Source organism: Mustela lutreola, chromosome 8, assembly GCF_030435805.1.
Source record: "Mustela lutreola isolate mMusLut2 chromosome 8, mMusLut2.pri, whole genome shotgun sequence".
Lineage (NCBI taxonomy): Eukaryota > Metazoa > Chordata > Mammalia > Carnivora > Mustelidae > Mustela > Mustela lutreola.
The window spans coordinates 134,695,896-134,708,958 of NC_081297.1; the positions used below are offsets into that span (position 1 = coordinate 134,695,896).

The 13,063-nt window shown below is 40.3% G+C and overlaps 1 protein-coding gene across 11 annotated transcripts in view; it reads right to left on the reverse strand.

The window, feature by feature from the left end:
- Positions 1-13,063, reverse strand: part of SLC41A2 (solute carrier family 41 member 2) — a 131,854-nt gene that overhangs the window by 15,601 nt on the left and 103,190 nt on the right. The gene's annotated exons all lie outside the window — the stretch shown is intronic.

The following is a 13,063-nucleotide window of genomic DNA, read 5'->3' on the forward strand; positions in this document are numbered from 1 at the left end:
AAGTACTTTCTAGGCTATCGGGAAAATGAAGACCATCAGAATGCTTTGAATTTGGGGATCCGATATTTTTTTTTCTTTGAATGTATAGAGTAGGAGGATCCTCTAATTTCTAAACTCCTTTAGTATTAAAAAGGGGTTTGGGGTTAGAGAGGTCCATGTTCCCTGGTTTTTGAGAACTTGGCAGGAACAGTGGCGTGGCGGTGAGCCCTCCTGCATCACCCACTCACCAACCGCAGGCAAGTCACTTAACCTCTCAGATGCTCCTTCTCCAAGTGAACGTTAGAGATAATAAGGGCACCTACTTCATGAGAATGCTGTGAGAATAACAGACTACATCATCAGTCGCTGGCACACAGTAAGCTTTCACCAGATGCCTGCTACGAGTAGATCTGAAGAGAGTCATTACTGCGACAGTCTGTGGCCTCCCAGACCGTGAGAGGCCGCCCCTGGTCCAGGGTCTACACGAAGGGGCTGTTATCTTTTGCTGTTCTGACACGTTGGCCATGGAGGTGAGGTGTCTGCCTTGAGTTCTAAACTTCTGTGTGCTGTGCTTAGCTCTGACACCTTTGCCAGAGACGAGACTGGCTTGTCTAAACAGAGGCAGACATGTACCCATTCCAAAGAAGTAAACTTTACATGTCTTTGGACACCTGTCAGAGAGAGAGGCTGCATCTTAAGCCCCATTTTCTTTTGCAGGAGGCTGTTTCTTCTTTAGTGTTTCCCTGGCAAAGACTGTTTTGGGATCACAGAAAGTTCCATCAGGACAACCTGTGTTATATGTGGAGAAAGCATGGAACATTAGAACTTGGAAAAGATAAGACATGGATTTGACTTCCATTTATCAGCTGTATGACTTGGGCAAGCTTCTTTCTACTCTGAGCCTAAATTTTCTCATTTGAAGAAAACCCAAAAGGACCTCGTGTCTGCCACACTGACTTTGAGATAGTTAATAACCGCCTCAGTCTGGGGTGGGGGGCAGAAAGAGAAAGGTAAGAAAGCAGCAGGAAATCAGGTTACATTATTAAAAGCATAATGTACAGACCAAGAAAGAGCGCCATCCACTGGGCTCCGGGTGGGCCAGGCCACATCTGGGCAGTGTGTTCTGTTCCGGATACCTTATTTCCATAGGAACTCGCTCCCCCTGGGTCTCCAGTGTCTAGCAAAGTGACTGGCTCCCCAAGCACGCCCTTGCTATTTGACCGAATCTATGAGAATCAGTGGGACACGGAGTATCCCATGAGAACAAGAACAGTTTGTCCTGTGTAGGGAGAGTGGGAGATGTAAACTTAAGGTATGGCGTCAGGAGATATTAGTTTATAATATGCAGCTTCAGAGGGTAGTTTTAGGCTATGGGAGAAAAGTTACCAGAAGACAGAACTGTTTCCAAAAAAACCAATCTGGGTTGTCTATAAACAGACCAAGTCCCGCAGTACACTCTATATTCCTGGAATGTATGGAGGTTCAATAAAGAAACCTGCTATGAGTGAGTAATGATGTGTGCAGAAGGAAACAGCAGTTTTGAAGAGAATAAGGTAGGTTATTTCTATGGGATTGGCAGGAAATAGAAATAAATCTGTATAATATGTGCATTATATATATTTATATAGGATAAGTTCACATATATTTATATACGTAAATTTATGTAGTATATACTATCATACATATATGATAGGCATCCAACTTAGGAATTCCTTGTCTAGCATCTGCACTGAATGGATTAGATTTGTCTAGAACAGGATTTGGCAATCTACAGCCTGTGGGCCAAATTCAACCTGCTGCCCAGTTTTATAAGTAAAATTTTATTGGAACGCCACTCTACCCATTTATTTACTTCCTGTCTATTTAGTCTATAATCCTCGCAACATTCTCATGAAAGAGACACTCTTATTATCCCCAGTGTTCTTCTGGAGCAATCAAGTCTGAGAGGTTAAGTGACCTGCTTGGCACTGCAATGACAGAACGATGTAGTTGTGACAAAGACCATATGGTCCACAAAACCCAAGATATTTACTCTCTGGCCCTTTGCAGAAAAAGGTGTGCCGACCCCAGGAGATAAATGCTTATTCACACAGAAAGAAATAAAATAGCATCTGTACTGCATATCCCAAAATAAATTCTACGTAAGACTCAGGTACAAAAAAGCAATACCTGGGAAGTTTTATACGACCTTGATGCGGAGGATGATTTCATAAGTAAAATGCATAAAACATTAGTTTATATTAAAGATTTCCATGGTTCAATAAACACCATATATAAAGTTAGAAATCATGCCCCAAGCTTGGGGGGGGAAAAGGGCTCTGCATTGTATATAATCGACAAAGAATTAGCATTTGGAATATTTAAAGAGAATATACAGAGAACTCCTACGGCTCATAAGAAAAAGGAACAACCCAATAGAATGGAAAAGGAAATTGAAAGTGTTAATAAACATATGAAAAGATGCTCTACCTCACTAATAATATGGGAATGCAAATTAAACCACATTAAACTCCATTTCATATTCATCTGAGTGGCAAAAATCAATTTTTAAGCAACAGTAATAGTGAACCTTGTTTTTCTAAAATGGCCTTTTATGGGGAGATGGCAGTGTTCAAAGAGGTTCACATGAACTGATTTACTCCTCAAAATACCTCTAGAATATGCTATGGACTATGATTACCCCTTTTTGACATAAAAGGGCACGAAGGCATACGTGAAGTATAGGAAGTCTGCCAGATATCACACGGAGGGCACACAGCTCATGGGCGGAGGCAGGCTCCAACCCATTTTATAGTCCAACACTAAAGCCCACATTATTAAACATCAGTTAGTAAAAAGAACTCCACATTGGTAACAGGAGCATAAATTAGCACAACCAGTCTGCAGACCAGCTCGGCAGTCTCTGTCAGATTTGAAGATGGGCATCTCTTCAATTCACCAATTCCACATAGAAACATGATTAAAAAAAAAAAAAAAGATTTATTGGTTTATTTGTCAAAGAGAGAGAGAGAGTGAGCGAGAGCAGGAGCCCTGGCAGAGACAGAGAGAGAAGCAGGCTCCCTGCCAAGCAAGGAGCCCAATGCGGGACTCGATCTCAGGATGCTGGGATCATGACCTGAGCCAAAGGCAGCCGCCTAACCAACTGTGCCACCCAGGAGTCCCATGAAACACGATTTTCCCCCCTTTTTCTTCTGCAACATGGGTAAAAGGATAAAACTGTGGCTGAAGGAGACCGGCCTGGAAATTCTACTGATCCTGGTCCCATGTGGCTACCCAAGGGATTGAGAGGACCCATTTCTTGGGGGACTTGCAGAAACTCTGCTGGGAAACTCCAGCAGGCACGCTCTCAGAAATGCACAAGGACATTCCTTGCACCGCCATCCTGGAAGTCTGAAGTTGGAGATAACCTCAAAAGGCTATTGACAAAGGAATGAATAAATTAACTCTTAGGTCATGCAGGTCTTAGGTAACGTTAGGTCTCTGAACGCTACAGAGAAGCTAAAACAAAATGAAAAAGAACTCCACGAATCAAGAGGAGTTATGTCTCAAAAGCCTAAGGTGGAAAGCAGAAAGCAGTAGGAGACTACGGGAAGTATGATTCCAATAAGGCTTATGAATATGAAAGACAATACGATGTGTTATTTACAGATTCATTCCGTAGCAGTGCTCGAGAAACATGCTTGGCAGTGATACACACCAATTTAGATAACGGCTCGGGAGGGATTCCAATGAGACCAGGAAGTGATACGCAGGAGGCATCAGCCGTATACATGATGCATTTTTATTGATCATTTTGAAGCAGCTGCTTAAATAATTTGTTAAGGGTTGATAAAGCCGGGTAGTAAATACAGGGCTATTTTATCTCCTGTAACTTCCTGTACATTAGAATTTATAATTTAAAAAATGGGAGCAGCCAGGGCAGCGGTAAGTCACTGACCTGGGCTGCCGGAGCCACCTCTTAGAACGCCTACTCAGGGGGACACCCCAGAGAGGAAGTTGGTGTGTCCCGTCCAGTCCGTGGAAGGTCCAGACTTGTTAGGACCACGTGGTGCTGGGGCTAATGCCAAAAGGGTACTTAAATGTCTGTGTGTGGAGTAGGCCAAAATCTAATTCTTTCATGATTCCTGTAGCTGTTCTCCCCAGCTCAGAAAATAGAGACATTTTCTAGAGAAACTGAAGGGGAAAGTCACAGGACTCACAAGTACTAGGAACTATAAAGTTTGAAGAACGAGGATTAATTGGAAGTCTGCATAGTTAACAACGTGATTCCTTTAGACCCTTGCTTTGTTCCAATGGCAGGCAGGAGTGTCTCCCCCCGAGAGAGGACATCAGATGTTCAAATTCGGAGGGCTCCCAGTTAAGTGGCCGACCCCCGGGCCTCCGACAGGAGGGCGCTCAGTCCACAGCCTTCTCTCCTCCAAGCTACCCACACTCTCCACGCCTCCGTCTCCTCCCTGTGAAATACAGGAAATCATCCCTATCTCATAGATGACACAGTGCAGAATACTTACAACAGTACAGGCCACATAGAAAGAAAATAATAAATATTTGTTATGATTAAAAAAATAGTAGCACTTGGATGTCTCAGTTCATGATCCCAGGTCCTGGAATGGAGCCTGCATCCGCACTGGGCTTCCTGCTCCGCAGGGAGTCTGCTTCTCCCTCTGCCCACCCCGCTGTGTGCACTTAGAGTGTGCACTCTCTCTCTCTCAAATCTAAAAAAAAAAAATTAATAAATAAATAACAGGTTCGGGGTGCCTGGGTGGCTCAGTGGGTTAAAGCCTCTGCCTTCGGCTCAGGTCATGATCCCAGGGTCCTGGGGTCGAGCCCCGCATCAGGCTCTCTGCTCAGCAGGGAGCCTGCTTTCTCCCCTCTCTGCCTGCCTCTCTGCCTCCTTGTGATCTCTGTCTGTCAAATAAATAAATAAAATCTTTTAAATAAATAAATAAATAAATAACAGGTCCTAAACGAAGGAACAAGAACCTGACTTTCCCAACAGCAGCACTGGAGACAAGCAACGCCTTCAAAATCTTGAGAGAAAGGTATTTCTAATCTCTAATCCTGTATCCAGTCAATCTTCACCCAAGTGCTGAGGGTCAAGGACAGCATTTTAAGACATGCATGCACTCAGGAAGTTTTCTCCCAGGCTCTCTTTCTTTGGAACTTTCTTGAAAATGTGTTGGCACAAAATAAGGGGAGAACCGAGGGAGCGAGGAAGGGGGATGGGGAAAAAGAAGAGCCAGCCCAGGAGAGCAGTGAGGGAAGGCGGCTCCGGGATGAGCGCTGTGCACGGGGCTGGGGAGCCAGAGTCTAGACGCAGCAGGTAAAGGGAGCACACTGGAAATGAGGTCTCCACGATCAAGGCCAATAGCAAATTATCTGATATAACAGAGTCTGGGGGTAAAAAAACTAAGTATAGATGTGTGACAGCTGTGATGGGACACCGGGGAAAAAATTAAGGACTGGTATACAGGAAACGATGCCAGTGAAAAAAATAGGGCAATTATGTCCAGGGGAAAAAAAGAGAGAGAGAGAAAGAGAGAGAGAAATTTAAAAAAAAAAAAAAATATATATATATATATATATATGTGTATATATATATATATGTTAAAAAAAGAAAGAAAGAAAATATAATTATAATGCATGACTTGGCTCTGGGATAAATGATATTTATAGTCATAGAATATAAACAATACTTATTCATTAAATAAAAATTGAGCCTTCCTATATTAGGAGGAAGAAAGTTGGGGGAATAAGGCATGGGGTAAGATGGCCAGATCCTCACCTACTGTGATTAACAGTCCATAGATAATTTCTTAAATTAAGAAAGCAGAATTAGCAATCCAAGTACAACATAGAGATAAAATAACAGAAGTAGCTAGAGTTGCTCTGGAGGACCAATAGTATGTAGTTTTTTACACACACACGTAAAAGAAATTTTTAAAAAATGTAACATATCTTTTTTCAATATGTGACCCATGAACGAGCTATGAACTCAATTTAATGTAACTGGTCCTTTAAGAAATGAACTAGAATAAAATAGAATACAATGGGTTAGAATAAAAAGTATTAGCATGCTAATAAGGGTATTTTGTACAAATTTTGTTTCAGCTATGAAATTATACGTTTATATGTTTTATTTATATATGTGTGCATTAGTTTCAGTATAAACGTATTTCTTTTCTTTCTTGTTTTTGTTTGTTTGTTTGTTTGTTTAAGAGAAGGGAAGGGAGAAGGAGAGGTAGAGAGAGAATCTTAAGCAGGCTCCATGCCCAGTGTGGAGCCCAACACGGGGCTCACTCCATCTCACGACTCTGAGATCATGACTTGAGCCAAAATCAAGAGTCAGCTTAATTGGGTGACTGAGCCACCCAATTACCCCCTAAACATGCATCTTACTGAGTATTGGGGTCAAAAACATTCGAAAGCTACTGCTCTAACATGAACATCTGACACGTTACGTTCCAGGGATCTCATGTAGAAATCTCTGGAAGGAGAAAGAAAATGATGTCATCTTTCTACTTGAGTCTCTTGACTTCTAGCAAAACACTTATCCACGATAAGGTGGAAACAAATGTGTGTTGCTGAACGGGTTCTACTGATGAACGATCGTGTTACTGTCAACAAGGAAATAAAGCGTCAAGCCTTCCTCACCTTCACAATGAGAAATCCATTACTTAACTCATGGGCGGGTTGCAGGAATTAAAGTGTATGTATAAAGGGTAAGCAAGCGTCTGCACACAGTCAGTGCTCAATAACTATTGATGCCACCCTCACTGTTCCTTGGCTATTATGCTGAATCTATGATCTTTATTTCAAAGGTTGTTGGGGGATGCCTGGGTGGCTCATTTGGTTGAGCAGCTGACTCTTGGCTTCCGTTCAGGGCATGATCTCAGGATCCTGGGATGGAGCCCCATGTGGGGCTCTCTGCTCCGCGGGGAGTCGGTTTGGGATTCTCCTTCTCCCTCTTCTCCTCCCCCACTCATGCTAGCTCTGTCTCTCTCTCTCTCAAATATATAAAATCTTTAAAAAACAAAGCTTATTGGAATGGAAGTGTGAACACTGGTTTCTAACACTCACTAACCATGTGACTTTTCTCTCTCTGATCCTTAGTTTAGGCTTTTTTTTTTTTAAGATTTTATTTATTTATTTGACAGAGATCACAAGTAGGCAGAGGGGCACGCAGACAGAGAGAGACAGAGGAGGAAGCAGGCTCCACGCCGAGCAGAGAGCAAGATGTGGGCTCGATCCCAAGACCCTGGGTTAATGACCTGAGCCCAGGGCAGAGGCTTTAACCCACTGAGCCACCCGGGCGCCCCAATTTAGGCTTCTTTAAAATAAATGTCTTCATAGTCTGTTCTAGCTCTGTAGTACAAAGGTAAGAAATTTGTTGTCATGAACTACACAGCAATAGCTTGCCTCACTATTCCCATCCACTGCAACCTCCTCCCCCATTCTGACTCTGTTAATTGGATTTAAGTTCCCTTCCCATGCAATTTCTTTTTAAAGGTATTAGGGTGACTTAAAAGTTCACTCAGGATTTCAATTTATTAATTATTTTTACAAGTTAAGAAAGGATTTCAGTGTTTCTTTGGAACACTGTGTTGTGAATTATTAAAATTACAATAAATATCACATACTTCTTAATGCAACATTTTATTTTTTAAAAAACTAGATGATTATCTAAGGAATGCATGCTTTTCACTGTAAAAACACATTGAAATCAAACCAAGGGTAGACTGTTTTTACATCATGTTTGTTTTTTATGAAATATGCATAAATTCTTTGGGTAAATATACCTTCTGAAAAGGCAACTTTGTAGCCTACTCTGCATGTTCTAGATGTATTGCTTGGGATTTAAATAAATGTCCAAAGTACAAAAATATATATTTGCTTTGGACGATATTGATTCTCTTGGCCAACTCCTTCTTTGAGCTAAAATCAACATTCCCACGTACTAGCCTTCCCTCAATGCCCTGAATGCCAGTAATGGCCTTGTGTATTGTGTAAAGAAAGATGATTCTTCAGGGAAGGAAGGCTTAGAAATATGATGCAAATAAACACGAGGAATAGCAAATTAGTACGGTTCTTCCAAACCCCTAACTTACAAAGGCTGAATTTATTTCCCGTCTCAAAATATGCTTCCCTGATCCAGTTCCCAGACTAGAAACCCTACTCATTAAAATCGAATATATAAACGTTTGCTCAGGAGAATTTAGGATTATCAGTCAACAGGAATTCAATCTACTCCTGATATTTAAATAAAAGCAACTTTTCTTTGGTCTGAACTATTTTTGTAAGGTGGCAGGTGGAGGAAGGTGGGAAATGGATAGACCTTATTTTGAGACGGAGCCCGTAATACTCCCACAGAGTCCACAGCACAAAAATGGCGAAGATCTTCTATCCAAAAGAAACTTTTAGAATGTGTCTCTTTAAAAGGTACATATACTAGGATACTGGTAGTGTTTTACTTCTTAAACTGACTAGTGAGTGTCCTGGTATTCACTGAATTATTCTTCTTCATACCTTGTACATGTCATTGTTCATCTAATCAACATTTAATATAATAATTAAAATTAAAAAAAATCGGGGGGCTGGGTGTTCATGCACCCTGGCCCATTTAATCCCACCATTGCTTGCTCCCTCGTCTGACCAAGTCATTCTGTTCCAATCATGCAAAGAGCCAGTGATAATTAATGTCACTTCACATTAGGAAATGACAACCTGAAAATTAAAAAAAGGGGGGGGGGCAAAATAAGATGTTTTTTAGTCTCTAAAAAGGGGAAAAAAGAAATAAAACATGTAAATAGCCATAGGAAATGAACGTTTATTGATTTTTTTCCTACTGAGTTAAATTACTTTAATGCTGCTAGTATCCTCAGAATATTAAGGAAAAGATGCAGCAGGCAGAAACCAGGCCCTTAGCAACTTAGGTGCTCCTCCTTCACCCTTGGCCCAAAGCCCAAGATTGCCCTGCTATGGTAGCAGAGAGATCTACCATCTCCCTTTCAGGTAGGAGGACTTTCTGCAGGTTGCCTAGTAAAACATTTCACTGAAAAAAAAAAAAAAAGGAAAAGAAAAGAAAAAGAATATTCATTCATTTAAAACCATTTATTGTATGTCTTTCCAATATATGTATTATAAATTTGAGAAATCATCTTTTTTTTTTTTAAAGATTTTATTTATTTATTTGACAGAGAGAAATCACAAGTACACTGAGAGGCAGGCAGAGAGAGAGAGAAGGAAGCAGGCTCCCTGCTGAGCAGAGAGCCCGATGCGGGACTCGATCCCAGGACCCTGAGATCATGACCTGAGCCGAAGGCAGCGGCTTAACCCACTGAGCCACCCAGGCGCCCCGAGAAATCATCTTTTTAAAAATATTTTTTTAATAGCACACCAAAATATTTGTGGAGGTGGTCTTTGAGTGTGGGGATTATTGGCAATTTTACCACGATGAGTGTATGTTGCCTTATGATACGAAACAAAGCCCAAACTAGAACAAAAATGCCCATGAAACAATGACCAAAACGATGACCGCTTCTTGCCTAAGCTCAGCAGAGAAATCTTTTTTTTTTCACTTTACTAGATGACATATGGTCTCAAAAAACAGATTTAAAAAGGCTAACTTTGAAATCTACAGGAACCGAGTAAGAAATATTGCCAGAACACAGAACTGTTCTGAAAACATTTTAAAGGTAGGTAAGGTTAAAAAAAAAAAAAGGTGCAGGTAAAATGAAAAGGGTCAGAAGTACGGTTCTGAACTTCTTTGACATAAGAAAGGTAAGCCCTGAAAAGAAGACAACTCATTTTAATTGGAGGAAATAAAAGGAAGAGGCAAAGAAATGGCAGAGATTTGAAAATCAATCTTTTCTTGATACAGAAAGGTCTCTTTAAGTTATTGGTTAGAGACAGAATATGGAGAAAAGCAGGGAATTAAAGTCGGGAGTACAAAAGGAAGGAACATGCATAATTAATCTAATTCACCTCTTAAAAAAAGCAGCCATGACAAGTGACAAGCATGGAAACTCAGACATAATCCACTTGGACTTCCGTAAGGTTAGAGAGACAGTATCACTTAGAGATTCATAAATATAATTATTGCTGCTGTTGAAATCCTAGCACAGTGAGAACTCTATGTTAAGAGCAGAGAATAAAAGGATATTGATTTGGCAGGAATCACAGAGAAAAACATCTACATTAGTTTTGGTTACTTGGCATATCCGTAGCTGTAAAAACATAAACACTCCTATAAATGAACTGAGACCCACATAAAGAAGAGACTTTGCAATTAAGAAGAATGACACATGATTTCTTTTGAGACTAAAATTTTAAAAAACATGTGAAGGCTCAAAAGAAAACAGTTGCATAAGAATAGACATACACATCAGTGGAATGGAATAAAATTCAGAAACAGACCCACATACACATAAACTGATTTTGACAAAGACATGAAGGTCATTCAAGGTGGGTAAGGATAGTTTTCCCAATAAATGGTGCTGGAACAGATGGGTATTCATAAGGAAAAATATGAACCTTAATCTGTCATTTACAAAAATTAATTCAAAATGGATCAGAGACAACAAAAAGAGCTAAAACCATAATCTTCTGGAACAGGAGAAACCCTTCATAAGCCAGGCATAGACAATGGTTTCTTAGGACAAAGAAAAGCACTAGTCATAATGAAAAAAAAAAAGATAAACTGACTTTATTAAAATTGAAACCTCTGCTGTTAAAATACATGGTTAAGAAAATGAAGAAGCAATGTACAGACTGATAATATTTTCAAAGCATGTATATAACAAAGGACTTGTACCAAGAATATATAAAGAACTCTTACAACTCTGTAAGCCAGCCCACCTTTAAAAACAGACAAGACTTGAACTGGACCATTTTCTTACACCATACAGAAAAATAAACTCAAAATGGATGAAAGACCTCAATGTGAGACAGGAATCCATCAAAATCCCAGAGGAGAACACAGGCAGCAACCTCTTTGACCCTGGCCACAACTTCTTGCTAGACAGGTCTCCAGAGGCAAGAGAAACAAAAGCAAAAGTGAACTATTGAGACTTCATCAAGATCAAAAGCTTCTGCATAGCAAAGAGAACAGTCAACAAAACCAAAAGGCAACCTATGGAATGGGGGAAGATATTTCCAAATGTCTTATCTGATCCAGGGCTGTATCCAAAAATCTATGAAGAACAAACTCAACACTCAAAACACAAAAAATCCAGTCAAGAAATGGGCAGAAGACATAAATAGACGTTTCTTCAAAGAAGACATACAAATGGCCAACAGACAAATGAAAAAATGCTCAACGTCTTTCAGCATCAGGAAAATACAAATCAAAACCACAATGAGATACCACCTCGCACCTGTCAGAATGGCTAAAATTAACAAGTCAGGAAATGACAGATGTTGGAGAGGATGTGGAAAAGGGGGAACCCTCCTACACTGTTGGTGGGAATGCAAGCTGGTGCAGCCACTCTGGAAACAGTATGGAGGTTCCTCAAAAAGTTAAAAATAGAGCTACCCTATGACCCAGCAACTGTACTACTAGGTATTTATCCACAGGACACAAACATAGTAATTTGAAGGGACACCTGCACCCAATATTTATAGCAGCAATGTCCACAATAGCCAAACTATGAAAAGAGCCCAGATGTCTACTGACAGATGAATGGATAAAGAAGATATGTGGGGGGTGTGTGTGTGTGTGTATGTGTGTGTAATGGACCACTACTCAGCCAAGAAAAAGAACGAAATCTTGCCATTTGCAACAATGTGGATGGAACTACAGGATATTATGCTAAGCAAAATGAGTCAGCCAAAGAAAGACAAATACCATATGATTTTGCTCATAATGTGGAATTTAAGAAACAAAATAGATGAGTACAGGGGAAGGGAAGGAAAAATAAAATAAGATGAAAACTGAGAGGGAGGCAAACCATACAAGATGCCGAACTCTAGGAAACTGAGGGTCGCTGGAGGGGAGGTGGGTAGGGGATGGGGTAACTGGGGGATGGGCCTTACGGAGGGCACTTGATGGAATGAGTACTGCAGGTTACATGCAATGGATGAATCACTAAATTCTGCCTCTGAAACTAATTTTTTAAAATAATAAATTAAAAAAATATATAGAAGGACTCCGAAGAGTTTTCTTTGCAGCAACAGCCTATAGCAGGCGTCAGCAAACTACAGCCTACAGGCCAAATCTGGCCTGCCACCTGTATGGCCCACAGGCTAAGAATGGTTTTGATATTTTTAAGTGGTTGAAAATAATTAAAGGGAGATTAGTATTTTGTGACACACAAACATTATAAGAAATTTAATCTCCAGTGTCCATAATAAAGCCTTGCTGGGACCCGGCCATGTGATTTGTATTTATTTATTTATTTACATTTATTTGCGCAGTGTCTATGCTGTGTTGTCACAGCAGAGTTGAGTACTTGTGACAGAGACCATGTGGCCTGCAAGGCCTAAAATGTTGACTATCTGGCCTTTTCCAGAAAAAGTTTGCTGATCCCTGCCCTAGAGTAGAGGACCGTTTTCTGTCATCCTCTACTAATAAATAATGAGATTACCAGGTTAAATTCTCAGTCCTTTTACTTATCTTGTGAGGGAGTAGAAGAGAAAAAGACTTTGGAGTAGTACAGATCTAAGTTCAAGCTTTAGCTATTACTTAACTGCTTCTGTGACTCCCCGTAAATTTTTTAAGCTTTCAGTCTCTAAGATTTGGCACTTGGAAAGTAGGGAAGACTACGCACATCTCAGAGGACTGCTAAAAGGATTACGTGAACTAAGGATAAAATGTCTGGCAGCTAATAGGCACTTAATAAATATTAGTTCTTATTCTTCTTGTAAGTAAGGTATCCAAGAACAGTGGCTCATCAAATCCCAGCGAGAAGAGAAGGTTCCTGATCACTCACCAAATGGTTTTTGAATTTGAAGCCACAAGCTATTGTTCGTTACTTTGCCTCAGGTATTATTCTGACACAAGGTAGTTATCAAACTTCATTTACTTTTGTTATTGTTGTTCTTTGTGCCTTTATCTGTATTTAGTGTAAATGTAACAATATGTTAT